The 18,337-nt window shown below is 48.7% G+C and overlaps 1 protein-coding gene across 18 annotated transcripts in view; it reads right to left on the reverse strand.

Annotated features, from left to right (window-relative positions):
• The window catches only part of DTNA (dystrobrevin alpha), a 658,854-nt gene that overhangs the window by 22,396 nt on the left and 618,121 nt on the right, over positions 1–18,337 (reverse strand). The gene's annotated exons all lie outside the window — the stretch shown is intronic.

Consider the following 18,337-nt stretch of genomic DNA (forward strand, 5'->3'; position numbering starts at 1 on the left):
ATGATCCCATTGTCAGGCACCTCGTCACCCTTCTTGAGATGAATGACCTAAAGCAACTCTGCAACAAACATACCCACATCAGAGGTGCTACACCTGACGCCATCATCACTAGCACCTATCTGGTCTCCCTTACTGACATCATCCCTATCGACTGGTCTGACTACCACCTCATTCTGTTCAACATCTTGACCAGTGTCTTTCCTCCCCCAGTCTTAACCCCTTCATTACGCCCGTTGGCCAACGGCCGTCGCGAGCACTACCTCCATAGTGCTGCACACATCCGTTGGCCGACGCGGCCCCGGCCACTTAATGAAACTGCCGCACCGCGGCGGAATTCCCGGCGCGGTTAAGACATGGACCAGAAACCTCTAAACAAGTCCCTCCTACTGAACTAGAGTCAAAAATTCAAGCTCAACTACAACTTCTCCCGCACTCCCAAAATGCAAACAAACTTACTGACCACTTCAACAAGGCAATTACCGATGTCCTTGACCAAGTTGCACCGTTTAAACCAAAACACCACAACCAGGTATCCTGTTTGCATTGTAACCGGCAGCCGTGAGGAGAAAACTGCGGTAGCAGCGGTGCAAGGAGTGGAGGCGTTGAACGGAGCGGAGCGCTGCCGCGGTTAGAGGCGGAATTCGTTACCCCCCCTCGGACTCCCCTGAGGCTGCCTAAAGCTCTTGGTGCATAGCTACATCTCTGAAGCTTTGTGGAGGGACGTATGCGAGCTGCTCCGATCGACTAGTTTGGCAGTCAGAAGTTCTCAGCCAAGTTCAGGTACCCCCTTTTTTTATGGCTGGAAGAAACATCGCGTTTGAGCAGCAGTAAAAACGGGCAGCTCGGGGGGTGGAGAAAATAAAGGTAACTAATAACGGGAGCTCAGAGCCATACTTGACTTGGGTCCCGCTTCGCTTCGTGTGTGAAGCCTTGCCATCAGAGGTGCTGAGGCCGAGGAGGACACAGACTAAGGCCCCCTGAGACTGTTTTTACTGTTGGGGCTATGGGGACGTTTGCACGGGACTCCCAGGACCAGGAGTCCGTGCAACAGCACAATTGCGGAGAGCTCCGCCCCCCTACCGACGGCCTATAAGATCTTCTTCCGGGTTATGCAGCGCGGAACGCAGCGCGGGACGAAGCCCGGACAAAGGGCTGACAGTCTGAGACAGGAGGAGGCAGGGCAGGGCAGAGACTCGGTACCGTGTCCGATATCATTCTCACAAGTTAAGTGGACCCTTTTATCGCGTTGTTTATAATGTCATTTTTGTATTGCGTTTAGTCGTACCTCTGTGCTCCCAATTTGTGATTTCCTGTTACTAGTGATTAATACCCAACATCATATAAGCCCCAGACCTTACCATGGACGCCCAAGTCAGTTCCGTTGTATCCTCTTGTTTTTTGTCCCTTCGTCTCATCCGGAAGATTTCCCGGTATTTTTCAGCGGACGCCCTTAAATCCATAGTCCTGGCCCTTATCACCTCTCGCCTTGACTATGGGAATGGTCTGTATGTAGGCATTCCTGCTTATGAAACCCGACGCCTACAGGCCATTCAAAACCAGGCTGCCCGTCTCATCCTCCGCCTCCCCAAATCATCTCATATCACGCCTGCACTTAAGTCCCTCCATTGGCTCCCCGTGCACCTCAGATAATTTTTTTAATTGGCCTGTCTGACTTTTCGGGCCAACACTGACTCAGCCCCCTTCTTCATTAGTTCTTTGATTACTCCTTACACCCCCACCCGCACTCTTCGTTCCTCTTCTCTCTTCCTCCTACATGTCCCCCGCTTTCGTAAATCCAGAACGGGGGGCACCCGCTTTTCGGTTCTGGCCCCTCGGTTTTGGAACACCCTCCCTCTCTCTATCCGTTCTATTCCCACCTATGCTCACTTTCGCAAAGCTTTGAAAACATTTCTTTTCTCCCAGGCATTCCCCTGTTAGCTCCTTTGGTTTCCTCAGTTGAGTCTAGTTTGGTCTCAGCGCCAGGAAGCCGCTTGGCCGCAGTGCGCTTTATTAAATTTCTTTTTCATTTCATTATAATGGCCAAGCAGATATCTACAATGGATAATTATCTAGTTAAAGTCGTAAGCAAGATAAACAATGACCGGAGAAAATCGCTGGGATTGGAAATGCCTTCTGCGTCATTTACGGAGCCTCCTGTTGCGGATACTGTGTTGACTCAGGAATTTCCTTGTACCCCTGATACTGTGCGGATGGAAATACCGGTACCTATTATGCCAATACAGGATTTAACCACACAGGACTCCCAGGATGTCTCCTACGAAACCCCGCTCCGGCGCTCTCCTGCTAAGAGAGCTGTGAGGGCTTGCAGGAAAGTACAAATCAAACGCGGTGGTAATTATCATAAAAAAAGGGTGGAAATAACCCCGAAGAGCCCTGTTCGGGCCATGGAGACTTCAACCAATAACAGTGGAGCAAACATGAATCCGGAACAATTTGATCTTTTAATGAACATGTTTGAGGCAAGGTTCAAAATACTTGTTAAACCTTTAGTTGACAAGATTGATTTTCTGACATCGGAAGTGTCGAGATTAGGTAGTCTTTTGGCTACCAACATTGATAAAAAGGATAGTTCTATGACGCATGAGAGTGTAGCATTAGGTAGCACTAGTGTTTTAAAGCCTTCCCAGGGGAGTTAAAATATTATCAATTCTGGTGGGTTTGGCGGAGCGGGCAGTCTGATGGTACAGACCCCAGCTATTCCCGCTAGTACGGGGAGGTACCATCCTCTATACATAGGAGAACTCGTTCTACTAATCTCCCTCCAGACTGTGCCCCTTATGTAGTAGTGCTCTCTAATGTTCCACCTTTAGACTCAAATTTAACCCAACCTACACAGGAAACACACGAGGCACTTAAAAATAAAACAGTATCCTGGCTGAACAAGCATTGTGGGTTTCCAACTAATTATTCAGACCAGATACTTACCACCAGAAGGGTAAATTGGATTGGGAGTGCTAGGAAAAATTGTAGGGGCGAATGTGTTATTGTGAACTTTAGGCACCCCCAACACGTTGCAACCGTTCTTCTTAGAGCTGCGTCTTTGACACCAGGAGAGAATGATGTACATGTGCACCCATTGGGCTTTTTCTACAATTATCTTAATAAGGCACCCCATATTATAAACCGTGCTAGGCCACCCAATCGCAACCAAGGTATGATCTATGAGATTCCAACACAGAATAGGTATCAAGCCTTAAGTACACTGGACCAGAATGATTGACTTTCGAAGGTCAGTGAGCCCAGTGTGAGTGTAATCCCAAACTCATGTGTTAGTAATTGGAACAGGATTAATACAGATCTTAGGTTATCCTTGGCCGTTAACCCCATACTGAACTCTGGAACCAGAATAGAACAAGTGAACGGGGGAAAGAGGGAGGTAAATATAACGACCCAAGTGTGTGGCAAGGATCCTAATGTAGATCTACTTGAGGTTGTGCCTTGTGAAGGCAATGGTACCTGTGGTCCAGTAGAGGCTATGTCTCGTGTGGGTGAGGGCACACGTGGCAATGCCCTGGACCAGGTAAAAAATAACCCTATAGAGGGCTTATCCATTGTGAGTTGGAATATAGCCGGTTGGGTGTCAAAAGGGGAAAAGCCGGGATGGGTGAATACGATTAGGACGCATGATATTTTATGCTTTCAAGAAACCTGGTGTATTTTTAAACCCAGCTTTGAGGGGTATGTGTGTTACAGTATTGAGGCCACAGAGTCACGACATGATAGGGCTAAGGGTGGTCTACTTGTGTTGGAGGCAGTGGATTTATTATTGACTGTGGTTAAGTATGTCACAGTAGGAAATCATTCTCAAATTTTATGGGTACACCAGAAGGATGGTCCAGAGGTACTTCTAATTAATTTTTATAATAATATTTTCGGTAATTTACGGCACAAGGTTATTGAGGAACTGGAAAGTGCCCTCATGAAGCTTGCATCTGATGCCAAATGCATTTTTACTTATATTTGGTTGGGTGATTTTAATTCTTTAATCTGCCCATTGTCGTCCTCCAGGGCTTGTGGTGTGTTAAATAATAATGATGAGAACATATCACATTTTCCACACAATACATACGGGGAGGCTATTAATAATACTCTTATAACATTCGACCTTGAACTACTCCAGCCAGCAACAGACAGTAGGGGCTATATTATTCCGACATTTACTGGGAGAAATACAAACTCTAATATTGACCACGTTATGGTCTCATCCAGTCTTGTACCACACTGTAAAACCATGGTTATCGAGGATCCCTCTTTAAGCGATCATAATTGTATCGTATTAAGAGTTGAGTCCTGGAAGCGTATAACACAAGGTGTGTCAAGAACCCTAGTTAATGCTGAGCCGCATAGGACAAACGGAGTTAGGCTAAGGTGGAAAGGGGAAAAATCCTCAGTGGTAATACCCATGATTGTATCAAAAGCCTTGGCAGATATTAATTGCATCCTGACGACAGAAAGTACGCCTGTTGTCATTATGAATAACTTTATAAACATCAGTAAAATTATTGATTCTATATTTACGGGCCGTAGTACTGGTAATATTACACACAAAAGGGTTGGTTCGATCATACTTGTTCAGCCCTGCTTACTCAACTCAGGCAGGCGTTAACTTTTAAGCCAAGGGGCCAGAACCAAGTTACGCTTCTGAGACGTGATTATAAATTGTCACTCTCGAGAATGAAGAGGGACTTGAGAAAGGAAGCATGGGATAGCTTAACCCGTGCTGCGGAGACATCTGATAGCTCCCTGTTCTGGTCCACGGTCAATTCGCCCTTCCTCCAGGATGAGAAAGCCCCCCACCTTGCATCCAATGTAAGCAATGAGACCTGGGTGACCCATTTTTCGGCAATTTTTTATGATGGAGGTCCCAAAGAGGGAGAGCATAGGTGCTGGCCTGTAGCCCCATTGGATATTACCCTCAATGAGGTTGAAAGTAGTATAAAGGCCAGTAAGGGGGGTAAAGCACAAGGGCCTGACGGAGTCCCCATTGACGTGTATAGGGACGTCCCACTGCTGTGGGGACCTATTCTCACTCTGGTCCTAAACGCAGCGGTGATGGACCGGATGCCGCCAACCTGGGGAGACTCTATTATTGTCCCTATCCATAAAAAGGGGGATAAGTCTGCAGCAAGCAACTATCGTCCAATTAGTTTGCTCGACTCATCGGTAAAGGTCATGAGTAGAGTGCTATTGTATAGGTTGGAAGCTTGGGCAGAGGAGAAGGGGGTTATTGCGAACTCCCAATATGGTTTTAGAAGGGGTAGAGAGACGCATAAATTTAGAACTTTTAATCGGTAAATATACAAGGGCGAAGTCGGGTAATTTGTACCTCTGCTTTGCAGACTTGAGTAGCGCATTTGATCTGGTTGACCACGCTATTTTGTGGTCCGTCTTGTTAGAATTAGGGGCCCCGGAGCCGATAATCTTCTTCTTGGCTAGACTATATGAAAAGCTGCAAGCCTGTGTGCGTTATGGGGTAAACGGAGAGTGCACTCCCAATTTTAATGTAAAGCGCGGGATTAGGCAGGGATGTGTTCTCGCCCCTTTTTTGTTTACTCTTTTTGTTAATGCTGTAGACATCATTTTAAAACAAGTGGAGGCGGATGTCCCACAGGTCAACGGATTAGGTGTGCCAGTCCTGCTTTACGCGGATGACGCTGTCCTATTATCAAGCACTCCGGTGGGCCTTCAACGCCTAATGGACAGGTTTTCTGCTTTTATCAGGGAAAGAAAGTTAGTGATTAACAAGAGTAAGACGCATACGATGACCTGTGGTGCCAAAAATAGTAAAAAGCATGCCTTTTTTATTGATGGGGTTAAAGTGCAGCAAGTCGAAACTTTCTGTTATCTGGGTGTGACTTTTACGAGTAGTGGGAGCTGGACCCAAGAGCTATTAAGTGTGAGGACTAAAATGGCAAAGAGTGCAAACGGTATATTCAAATTTGCTTCTAAGATTGGCGAAAGGCGGATCAGGGACATGATGATGATCTATCAGGCTAGAACTGTCTCAATTGCGCTATATGGGGCTAGTATGTGGGGTTACACTAATATAGATATTGTGCAAAGGGAAGAAAATGTATTCCTTAAGAAGCTTTTATGCCTACCCACCTCTGCCCCAACTGATTTGATTCACAGGGAATTGGGTGCCGCTTATCTAGGCGACCTTATTTCACTGAGGCCACTAATGATATGGCGCGCAATCTGGAGGAAGGAAGAGACAGCCTTTAATCAAAATGTAATCAAGGATTGTCTCGATCTTGATAAATGTAACAAGATACCCTGGCTCAAGTATGTAGTAGACAGCTTTCGTGATATTTTTGGACTCGACATCTTGTCGGAACCTGGTTCGGCTGGAGATATTCCTAAACAGGAGATGAAAAATATTTTTATACAATATAAAGCCCAGAAACGTCTAGCAGCTAACTGTCGACTTAATACAGTATGTTCTCTATAATAAATACATAGAAGGGGATGGGCTTCAGTTGTATCTGACTATGGTCACTAGACCTAGTCATAGGTTTGTCTTAACCAGGCTTAGATTTGGAACAGCCCATGTCTTGGTGGCCTTTCCCCAATTCAAGAAACATCCTGTTGGGCCATGTCCATGCGATGGGCGTTCCAAGCAGAGTACCTTGCACTTTATGTTAATTTGTACTCTCTTTTTGAATGTTAGGGTGGTTTATCTGAAACCTATGTTTGTAAAGTATGGTATCAGTGGTGTGGAGGACGCCATGAAGCTGATTTATAATGTGGACTCACCTGACAAATGTTTTTATATTGCATCCTTTTTATGTAAATCTATACAGTACAGAAAAAGTATGTTTTTTAAGTTATTTATTCAATTAACCTGTAACTGTATTGTATTTTATAATGCATTTTGCTTGTGTGCTTTTATGGACATTGTTTACATATGCCGAATAAAGCTTCATGAAATGAACACCACAACTATTCTAAATCTTGGTTCAATCCTGAGCTCAATAATGAAAGAAGACAACTTAGACTAGCAGAAAGAATTTGGAGACAACACCCCTCACCTTCTCATTTAGCTCTCCCTAGATTTGCAAGATCAGCTTACAAGAAGCACATTTTCAGTGAAAAAGCGCCTTTCTTCCGTCCCCAACTGGATCATGCTAAAAATAGGCCCAGAAACCTCTTTAACATTGTCAGAAGACAAACCTCCTCTGCCCCTCCTGACCTGACAGCCTCCAAAGAAAGATGTGAGGAAATTGCCAGCTTCTTCACGGACAAAATTGCCAAAATTGATCAATCCTTCCCTAAAATCATGGCCTTTCGCAATCAACAAATCTCTCTTAATATCTCCCCTTTCTCCAAACCAACCCAGCCTCCTGATCCTTCCTCAATTAACCTACTCCAATTGGCTCTTGAGACATCCTTTCTAACACACAACCGAAAAACTACACCACTTGGACTAACTTCAAACCCATGTCGGAGCTTGAAGTCTTTAATATCATTGTCAAACTAAGGCCGACCTCTCATACCAAAGAACCACTCCTGACTAAGCTAACACATAACCTAAACCACATCATTGCCCCTTGCTGTACAAAAATTATTAACACCTCCCTCCTCTCCGGGTGCGTCCGACTCCCTTCAAGTTGGGCAAATCACTCCAATTCTTAAAAACCACAAGGCTGACCGTAATGATCTCAACAACCTCCGTCCTATCTCTAACCTTCCACTCCTAGCTAAAAACATGGAGAAATGTGTCTAAGAACTCGACAGACACATAGGCAAATACAACCTACTTGATTCCTTCAAATCTGGTTTCAGGAAAGGCTGTATTACGTGAAACGCCATGCTTAACATTGTTGATGACATTCATCGTTCCTTAGAGAATGGAGAGGATTGCCTTCTTATCCTTTTGGACCTCTCAGCAGCGTTCGATACAGTCAATCACTCATCCTTACTGGAATCTCTCAAGAATCGTTCTGGCCTCAATGGCACTGTCTTAAACTGGTTTTCCTCCTACCTCAAACACAGAATTCAACAAATTAAAATTAACTCCTTCCTCTACAATCCTACTCTTGTCTCTCTGGGTGTCTCCCTGGGCTCAGTTCTCTCCCCATCACTCTTCAACTTCTTCATGGACCCCCTTACTATCATTTTGAATCAAGCCGGAATCAACTATCACCTGTACGCTGACGACACGCAACTCTACTACAAAATCAATTCACACAGCGACATCCTTCATCTAAACACTGAGCAAGATTCAATCCTGGTATTACTCCAACCATCTAAAATTGAATCCCAACAAAACGGAAATCATTCTATTCTCCCCAAAAAGTAACCACCTCCCTATGCAAAGATGGATCAATGACCTCACAGCCCTAAACTGTCTGCTCACTCTATCCAACTCGGGTAAATCCTTAGGTTTCATCCTGGACAAAAATTTGGCACTGAAGGACCATATCAATAACTCAGCCAAAGGAGCTCTTTTCACACTTAAACACCTCAAAAACATCAAACCCTTCATCCCTCAAGACGACTTCAAATGGGTTGTTCAATGGCTAGTCCTCTCTAAACTTGACTACGGTAACGCCATTCTCACTGGAACCCCTAAAGCTTACCTAGCCCCCCTCCGATCTGTGCTCAATATGGCTGCCCGGCTTATAACAGACTGCAAACGATTTGATCAAATCACGCCGGCCCTTAAGTCTCTTAACTGGCTCCCCATCAAAGGAAGAGGCATCTACAAGGCCGCCTGCATTACCTACAAAGCTCTTAACTCTCAATCTCCTTACTCCCCTACTTATCAAATAAACTCACAAGAGTGGGAAGTGCCAGACCGATGAGAGGCTCTAATGCTCTTCTCCTCGTTCCCCGTTACTCTCCGTTACTAAAAAAGAAATCTACCCAGACTTGCTCCTTCTCAGGAAATGCCCCTCGCATCTGGAATGCCCTTCCGAGGAACTTCGTTGCAACCCCTCCGACCATGGCTTCGAGACCTTAAATGCCATCTCCTCAATACGTACTGGAGTACATGAGCCTTTCAGAATCTGATATCTTGTGACACCTATTTCAAGTTATATCTCTGCTAATCTGCCGGCCTTTCGTTTTCCTTGTGTTCTGTTTATTTTTTAAACCTGCCTTGCTCTCCCTGGTCTCCCATGTATTTTATGTTCTAACTATATTTCTGTCGTTTTTTGTTGTGTTCTGTTAAGACTGGCTCTTGTTAGATTCAATTATGAGTGTTCCTCTGTCACACCACCCTTATTTTTTTCAAACTGTATGTAATCCTTCGATCCTAATTTTTTTTGCCTTTCTCCTGATTCGATGTTGGATAATCTCATGTCCTTGATTGTATTTTGCATGTATCCTTTGTTCCATTTACATTTGCCTTGCTCGTCCTCTGGGTCTAACCAGCACTATATAAAACCTTTAAAAAGACAGGCGTGGGGGCGTGGCCCAGATGCCGGTGAGGTAGGACGCATTCGCTGGAGCCCGCCGATAATAGCTTCAAACAGCCCCTACGAGAGACGGGACAGCAGATTCCAGTCCCGGAAGACCCCCTCACGGCATCGGTTGCTCTAGTGTCGGTGGTGGGTGACAGAGGGTGCCAGGTGCCGGCGGCCGGGCTGGGAGGCAGATGGCCGGCCCGCGTGTGCCACGCAGCGGCGGAGGCAGAGAAGGAGGGGCGGCTCGCATCGGCAGCCGTCGAGGCCAGCATCCACAGCACGGGCCTCTGCTGGACCGACCCGGAAGAGACACGGGTCGCCCCAACATCCCTGGTGCCCCAAACGGCTTCCCCTGAGCCGCTGAGGAACGGGAGTCCCAGACGGAGGTGGATCTCACTGGTGGAGACGAGATGAGACCCCGTCGAGCGGCCTAGGGCGGGGCGCCAATTCTATGCGAACAACGGTGACTGAGGTGAGGCATACAGTCTACAGCGGCGGCAGATCGGCCCCAGCGGCGCCCTCTCTCTGCTTGGCTGCCACACGCCCCCATGGAGACAGCCACGACTGGCCCCCTGGCTGGGACGAGGGATGGGCACGATGTAGAGAGCCGGAGATCAGAGGGACGGGAGTCCCGGTGTGGTTGTACCTGGCTCATAGCGGACTGCAGCTGCAGCACTCATCGAGCCCGGGGGGCTCACACCCTGTTTGGGCTGGAGAGAGGGGCGAGCGTCCCAGAGTCCACGGGGAGAAGAGCCTGAAGGGGAGTATTGTGGCGCCAACAGCTGACGGCCCACCTGCAGGACTGCCACCATCTTTCCCCATACAGCAAGGCCTGGCGACAACCCCGCCCTTGAATTTTGATCATGTGGCCGGCCATGGGTAGAGGCGGGCCGAGCTGCAGTATTTGAGAGCCTACCGTTGGATGGACATAGCTATGTCAGGCCTGGGCCCCACAAACGCTCCTAGGCCTGCAGCGCCTGTGAGGGACAGCGGCAGAATCAGGCGTCTGGGCGGTGGGCGCTTCCCTTCCCGGCGTAGGCAGGGACGGGCCGCCTACTCGCCGGCACCCCAATCCCCACGATAGTGAAGCAGCGACTCAGCCCTCCCCCCTGATGCAACACAATTTTCTCGACTGTGGTGACCCACTGTAAGGCACTGCGGCCTAGCACTACGCATCACGAACCTTCCGCAATTTGGGCTTAGAGGCGCTCAAGCTAGGGTGGCCCAAGACAGGGGAGACTCGGCAGACCTGTTCAACCAGGACTGGCCCGGTGTGGCGGCTGGAGACCACGCGGGGTGCAGAGGAGACAGGAGAGCGGAGGCTGGTGCCCAGGTGGAGGCAGTGAGAAGACCAGGACCCCGGGAACATGCTGGCTTGGAACCTCCATCGCTGAGGTGTTGAGTTCTGGGACCAGTGGGGGCGCACATCACGCCATCCAGAGGCCTCCGAGGTTGGGGAGCCGTCCTCTCCTGGGGTGGGCGCTCTGACTGGAGGCTGGTCGATAGCGCCTTATTCACACTTGCCTGCAGCGACGGGAGCGCCTTGAAGTCACAGAACCCTTGCAACATCTGTTGGGGCGGCCAATCCATTGCAGACTGCTTCCAGGCGGTGGGGTGAGCGGCGGCGGTGCCCCTTTGTTGGCCTTACTTCGGCGGCCCCACGACTATGTCCTCGGCTAGAACAAGGAAACAGAAGTCCCTGAAAGACATCTTTGCAAGAGCGCAGTCTAATCCTGATTTGCCAACCACGCCCTCTCTGATGGCGACCCCACCAGGCGCAGCCCGACGTCGGAGGTGAACTCATCACCCAAGCGTTTTTGGAATCACTTTTCAATACCCTCCGGGCGGATATACAAACTGTGAAAACAGACCTAACTGCTGAAATGCGGGAAATTCGCAGGGATGTAGATAGTGTTGGTGAACGCGTTGCAACCTTGGAGGGCAGAAGCGACACCGTGACGACGGAGGTGGCCATGCTCAAACAAGAGGTCCTCCGCTTGCAGGACCAGCACCTAGATGTCCAAACACACCTGGAAGACCTGGAAAACAGGTCATGTCGCCATAACATCAGGATTCGTGGGGTGAAGGCCTCAGATCACACCAAAGATTTATTTGCTTTCACGGAGGGTCTCTTTCGCTACATCTTGGACTGCCCCTGCTGACGCTCCCATTGTCCTGGACAGAGCACACATGGTCGGTCCTCCTTGGGCACCAAATGCCCCACCTGCTGATATCCTTGTTTGCTTACAAGACTTTAAAACCAAAGAAGCAATTCTCTCCAAGGTACGGTCCCTTCATCCCATCTCCTACCAAGGGCACTCCCTGGTGCTCTATCAGGACCTGGCCCTGATCACCTTACAGCGCCGGCGTCAATTTCGCCCAGTCACGGAACATTTCAGACAACAGAACATCACTTATTCTTGGGGACACCCGTTCCGACTCATTTTCCGCTTCAATGGCAAACTGCATCAGATGCGCTCCCTCATCGACACGTGCCAACTATTGGGCCTAGCCGTACCAAATGAGGAAGATGACCAACAGAGCGTAGGGTCGGGGCTGGAGACGTCTCCCTCTGGGTGGCAGCGCCCTAAAGGATGCCGGCGATTCCGAAGACCAGGCAAGCAGGAAATAGCGAGAGGCCAGCAGAAGGCGCTCACCTCGGCTACCGATGCACTGGCGGACCCAAGCCCTACTGCTGAATAAAGGCGTGACAGCAATTCATCCCTGATGAAGACTCTCTGTCAATGGGTGGGCGGCGGAGGGACCCGGCTCTTCCCCCTGGGTCACACCACGGATCCCACTTTGATGTCCGCCCTCTTCCTGGAGGGGCGGACACTCCTTCCTGAACTTGGTTCCTTCCCAAAGACTGGGTTTTTTGTTTTTTATTGCGTTTTTTATTTTGTCATCAGTGTTTTGGGATTTTTCTACATCTATGACTTTTCAGTTTTTGTTTAGGACACTATTGTCGTTGGGACTTTCCATGAGAGTTTCTGTTGATGGGTTTGGGTTTCCTCATCCACCTCCCCAGGGTACCCCACACACATTGTCATATTCTAACCCACTGGTCACACCGCACTTCTCCATCTGTGTATGGTTATCCGCTGCTTGCCACGGCCAGCGACAAGCACAGCGGTCTGTCTTGGTCCCGGGTTTCCGATGCTGCACAATGCCCTGAGAATTCTTACCCTTAATATGCGTGGCTTGAACAACCCGATCAAACGCAGGGCCATACTACACTACCTTGAACACTCTAAGGCTGACATATGCCTACTCCAAGAGACCCACCTCCTCCCCAAAGACCATCACAGACTGAGGGCTAGGGCATTCCCCATGCAACTGTTTTCCTTTAACACCACAAAGTCTGCCGGGGTGGCCATCCTGGTTTCCCGATCCTTTCCGGGGAGGGTCCTACAGAAGCAAACGGAGATCAAGGGTCACCTGTTAACATACCAGTTCTCACTAGGTGAGTCGACTCATGTTGTAGGGTCCATATATGCTCCCAACGAAGGGCAGATGAAATTCCTTCACAAGGCCTTGCAGGAGGCTGCCACTGCTTCAGACAGACACCTGCTGCTTGATGGGGACCTCAACATTGTGTTTGACAACGATTTAGACCGCTCCTGCCGGTCGACACAAGCCGGGGTCCTCCCGCCTTCAGGGTGAGCATTACTCCAGGAGTTGGGCTATCCGACCTCTGGCATCACTTTTACCCCCACTCACACAGCTACACCTTTTACTCGGGGTCACACAAAACCTATGCGCGCCTGTATTATCTCCTCAGCTCCCCCTCTCTCCAAGCTCATGCAACCAGTACAGACATTCTGACGGCTTCTCTCTCAGATCACTCCCCTGTATTAGCCAGCTTTCACATCCCATGCTCACCTCGACCCCTCCGACACTGGCGCCTGCGCGATACACTCCTACAGCTTTCACCAGTGATTGCTCAGATCCAGAAAGCCATCAAGGACTTTCACTCCCTCAACGCCAACCCAGACACCTCCATAGCTACACAATGGGCAGCCTTAAAGGCAGTCCTCCGGGGGGAATTTATAGCGATTTTTTCAGCCCACAATCGGGACAGGGAACGCAAGAGAGCGGACCTCACCCAGAGATTTTCTGAACTTGAGTAGCTCCATCAGAGGACAGGAGCTTCTAGAGCCTGGCGTCAACTCTGCATAGAAAGGAAGCAACTCGCTGCCCTAGACCAGGATAAGGCAGAGTACGCTGCCCTTCGACTGTGGCACTCTTACTACACGGGGGGATAGATGCGGCCGCCTTCTCGCCAATAAGGTCCGGGAGGCCGGACAGCAACAGGGGGTCCAGACCATACACACCACGAGAGGCGAGTCGCTCACAGATGATGTAACCATAGCTGAAGTCTTTCGGGACTTCTATGCTGACCTTTATGCCGGGGACTAGCTTGACCTCCAATGCAGCGCAGAATATATAGCTGCTGCAGGCATGACTTCTCTTTCCCCAGCGCAGGCAGACTATCTCGATAGAGCCATACAAATAGAGGAAGTCATCTCAGCGATCTCCCGCCTCAAAGTAGGTAAATCACCTCGCCCGGATGCTATACGGCCACCTTTTACAAGACCTTTTGCAACCAACTGGCCCCCACCCTCACGCGATTGTTCAACACTTTTGAACACACAATTCCGGGTGAGATGTTGAAAGCAGGAGTGGTCGTCATACCAAAACCTGGAAAGGATAGGACAGCTTGCGGCGCATATAGACCTATCTCACTGCTCAACATAGATATCAACTCTACACCAGCGTCCTAGCGACCCGGCTGGTACCCTATATGGCACAGTTGATTGAGCCTGACCAGGCCGGGTTCATCCCACAAAGGCAGACCAGTGACAACACTAAGCGCATATTACATTTAATTGAGAAAGCATCCCGCACCCAGGGCGAGTATATGCTCTTAGCCATTGATGCGGAGAAGGCCTTCGATAGGGTCCACTGGCCTTATCTAGAGATGGTATTGATTGCTGCTGGCTTCAGTGAGAAGCTTCGCACCCGCATCCTGAATTGCTATAGATCGACAATGGCGACAGTCCGCGTCAACGGCCACACATCTTCCCGGTTCTCCATTGGGAGGGGCACTAGACAGGGTTGTCCCTTGTCACCCCTCCTCTTCGCACTCTATATGGAGCCCCTTGCGCTCAGAGTCCGCCGCCACCCTCTAATAACTGGGATTCAATTTGGGGGTGATACCCACACTATTAGTCTTTACGCTGATGATATCCTGCTGTCCTTAACAGATCCGATCACGTCCGTGCGGGCCCTCTTCATTGAGATACACAACTTTGCTCTAGGGTGAGGTTTCAAAATTAACATGGACAAATCCCTGGCTCTCAGTCTCTCCCTCTCTCCGCACACTCTCACCCGCCTCCAAGAGGAACACCCGATGCAGTGGTCGTCGGAGGCAATCCCGTACCTAGGCATTCAGCTCGCGTCCACCATCCAAGCTACCTCTGATATCAACTACTCCAACCTCCGCGGCTGCGTTAGACAGGAATTGAGCAGGTGGAAGCACTGCACTATATCCTGGCTGGGTAGGATAGTGGCTACTAAAATGACCATACTCCCCCAAATATTGTACCTGTTTCAGACCCTTCCCCTCCGCCCCCCTTCGGGCTGGATCCAACCGACACAAGCGGTCTTGTCGCGTTTCATATGGCACGGTCGCAAGCCGCGATTCCGCCATCCGGTCGCAATCCTTCCACCGGAGGGGGGAGGGGTGGGGGTGCCCGACCTTCAATCATATTTTCATGCTGCTCAGCTTAGATATCTTGTCGAATGGCAGAGGCTGGAATCAGAAAAGCACTGGTTATTGCAGGACCAGGCAGTAGCGGGCAGGCCACTACAAGGGGTTCCCTTTCTTCACAAACGTCACCGCCAAGCCAACTTCTATGCATCACACATCACAAGCACCATTTTAGAATCCTGGGATCGCACCAATAGCCATGAACAACTGACCACGTTCCCATCACTCCTCACGCCATTGTGGGACAACCCAAAATTTCAGCCTGGCACAGAGGCCTGAGCTTTTCAAGCCTGGCATTCCTCTCCCTGCAGGTCCCTGGGACACCTCTTTGACTTGGAGGTCATCATCCCTTTCCCACAGATTAGGGAGCATTACGGCCTCCCCGAATCGGTACGCCTCTCATATCTCCAGGTGCGGCATTGGGCACTACACCCACACATTAAGCCGCAGGCACAGCGGTTATTGTCTCCCTACGAAAAGTGGCTGATCACTCGCTCCTCTGACAAGAGAATCATCTCGGATCTGTATAAATGCTACTAGGCCCCACTGCCCACACATATAACGCAGGCCGCGCTAGATGGGAGAGGGATATAGGGAGATATCTAAGCCACAAGGAATGGGAGGGCATCTACTACAGGGAACGGCACTCGGCGTACCATATGGGCCTCACGGAGACCTTGACCAAAATTGTTACTTATTGGTACTACACGCCGGAGCACATACACCACTTTGACCCACGGCGCAGCGACCTATGCAGGAGGGAGTGTGGGGAAAGGGGTACACTGGAACACGTCCTCTGGAGCTGCGCTTGCATACAGCCATATTGGTCACAGGTCCTTGACAACATAGATCTACATTTGGAAACTCAACTCCCTTGCTTCTCCTCATACATACTCTTAGGTCTACCTAACCCATTAACATATCCACTCAAATCCCAAAGGGGACGTTTGATAGCGATTGTCCTGGGAGCGGCCTTGCAGAACATCCTGATCCACTGGCGTACCACCCAACTCCCCACGTTCTCTGGCTGGCTTCAACGGCTATGGACGGTATTGGGTATGGAGAAACTCACACGCACACTGGCTGGGAGGGGGTCGGAGTTCCGAGTTCCCTGAACTGTGGCGGCCTTTTCTGACTCTCCTGGTGTCTGAGTTTCGAGAGTTGACGTGCCCCAGATATCTCCGATTACTCCGTCTCTCTGACACGCAGATTCCAAATGATAGCTCTACGAAGAGCCGTAAACGACGCTACTGACAAGTGTGTTGTTTTTCGCTCCTCAACTTTTGTTTTTTGGTGGACGGGGGATGGGCAGGATGGGTGGGGTTTGGAGTGGTGGGGTGTTAGTTTGGGACACCCTTATCATGTTTTTCTTTTGTTGATTCTGTCGACCCGCTCCATGCTTATTACCTGTGGTAATGTTAACCTTTGCGCACTACTTGTCACCTTTGCATGATGCCATGGGAGCTGAAGGTCTTGTTTTCTATTGTGTATGAAAACCAATAAAAGATTTAAACCATAAAAATACTGGCGCTCAGTGGTACTGCTTGAAGAAAAATCTTCCGAATGCAGTTTGACGCCTGGGAAATTCAAAGGTAAGGAATCTGCGGCTAGATGTCTCTATCAGATATTGTTTTATTTTCTTTTTCCTTGAGTCTCCTGTGGCACTGATAATGTGGAGTTTGATAATGGACTAGCAATATGGGAAATGCACTCCAAGGGATGGCAACCAGTGCAAGTGCAAGATTGTGGTAAAACCTGTTCATAGTCTAATTGTGCTAGAACAAGTTACGTGAATATTGGTCATTTGAATCATTAAAAACTACAAAATGTAAGTAAAGAGAAATTTTTCCAAAAATAGTTGTCATAAATATCTCCTTTCCACTGAACTCTTTTAATTTTTAGAAACATATATCAGAAGAAAGAAATGGCAATTCCAGTGTTCCTTGTTTACAATTGGCCTTCAATTATGCTCTGTGAACTGCCTTTCACCCCTGCAGCTGGCTCTAGCAGTAGGCACTGCAATGTCAGAACTAAACTGTAATAACGTATTACAATTGAGCAGCTACGTCATTTCTTTATTGCAGGAGACTAGAGTAATCACAAGTCACCTGTAATAAGGAGATTAGAGAATGTCTTTTATACAGGGAAAACAAGATCCCATGTATTATAACACTAACCAGTGTACACCACAACGTGAATTGTTTCAAGCTGCGTAATAATAGGATTTATTAGAACAATGCAATGTTGGGAGCTCCACTGAAAATAATGGGGTGCTCGGGCTTCTACTCGGGGCTTCTAATGGCAAGTAGAAGCCCAGAAATCCAACATTACAATGTTTGTTCACAGCTGTAAACAAATATGGCTAGGTTACTGTTAACCTTCAACAATATATATTCAGTCCCACCAGGGGCTATATTATGTAAAGTGCCCCCAAGGCATAATGGGCACGTGTGCCCACTTTCTGTACCCAAGGAGCACTTTGGTAATACAGAAGGAGAAGCACATTATCAGTAATAGGGTGCACCATCCCTGTTTGCACCTGGCGCACTTACATTAAAGGTGTGCCACGACACAAACAGGGACAGTGCGTCCTTACAGTTATAAGGCCCCACACAGTCTAAAGATATGGGTTTGGTTTACCTACTTAAAGGCGTGCCACGACACAAACAAGGAGAGTTAGTCCTTTCTGTAATAGGGCCCCAATCAGTCTAACTGACAGATATGGTTTTGGTTCAACCGTGTTTTCTGTTGGATTTTAATGCTATAATCTCGGTGGTGAAGCTATTGATTATGGTAATAGTAGTGCAACATGAGGATGACCATGATGACCTGGGTATTTCAACAGTGGTAAGATATGACATGTACTGTCAACAAAATATGGGAGAATTAAGCTTGCATTACTTAAGTAACAAAAATCTTGCCCCTCAAACCTGAGATTCACACTCAATGTGTCTTAATTACCCGTAAACCTGTATCCACAGCCTGGATTTGGGTGTTCCTCACCCATAAAAATTTTTCACCAGCTTCAGGATAAACAGTTTAACTCGCCTGAGCGCCTGGTTGTCTCTAACATAGTTGGAGGCTCTAACAGAAGGTGACAGAATTGCGGCTTTTCTGGCTGGATTTGCGAACC

This window comes from Lissotriton helveticus, chromosome 4_1 (assembly GCF_964261635.1).
Source record: "Lissotriton helveticus chromosome 4_1, aLisHel1.1, whole genome shotgun sequence".
In the NCBI taxonomy this organism is placed as follows: Eukaryota; Metazoa; Chordata; class Amphibia; order Caudata; family Salamandridae; genus Lissotriton; species Lissotriton helveticus.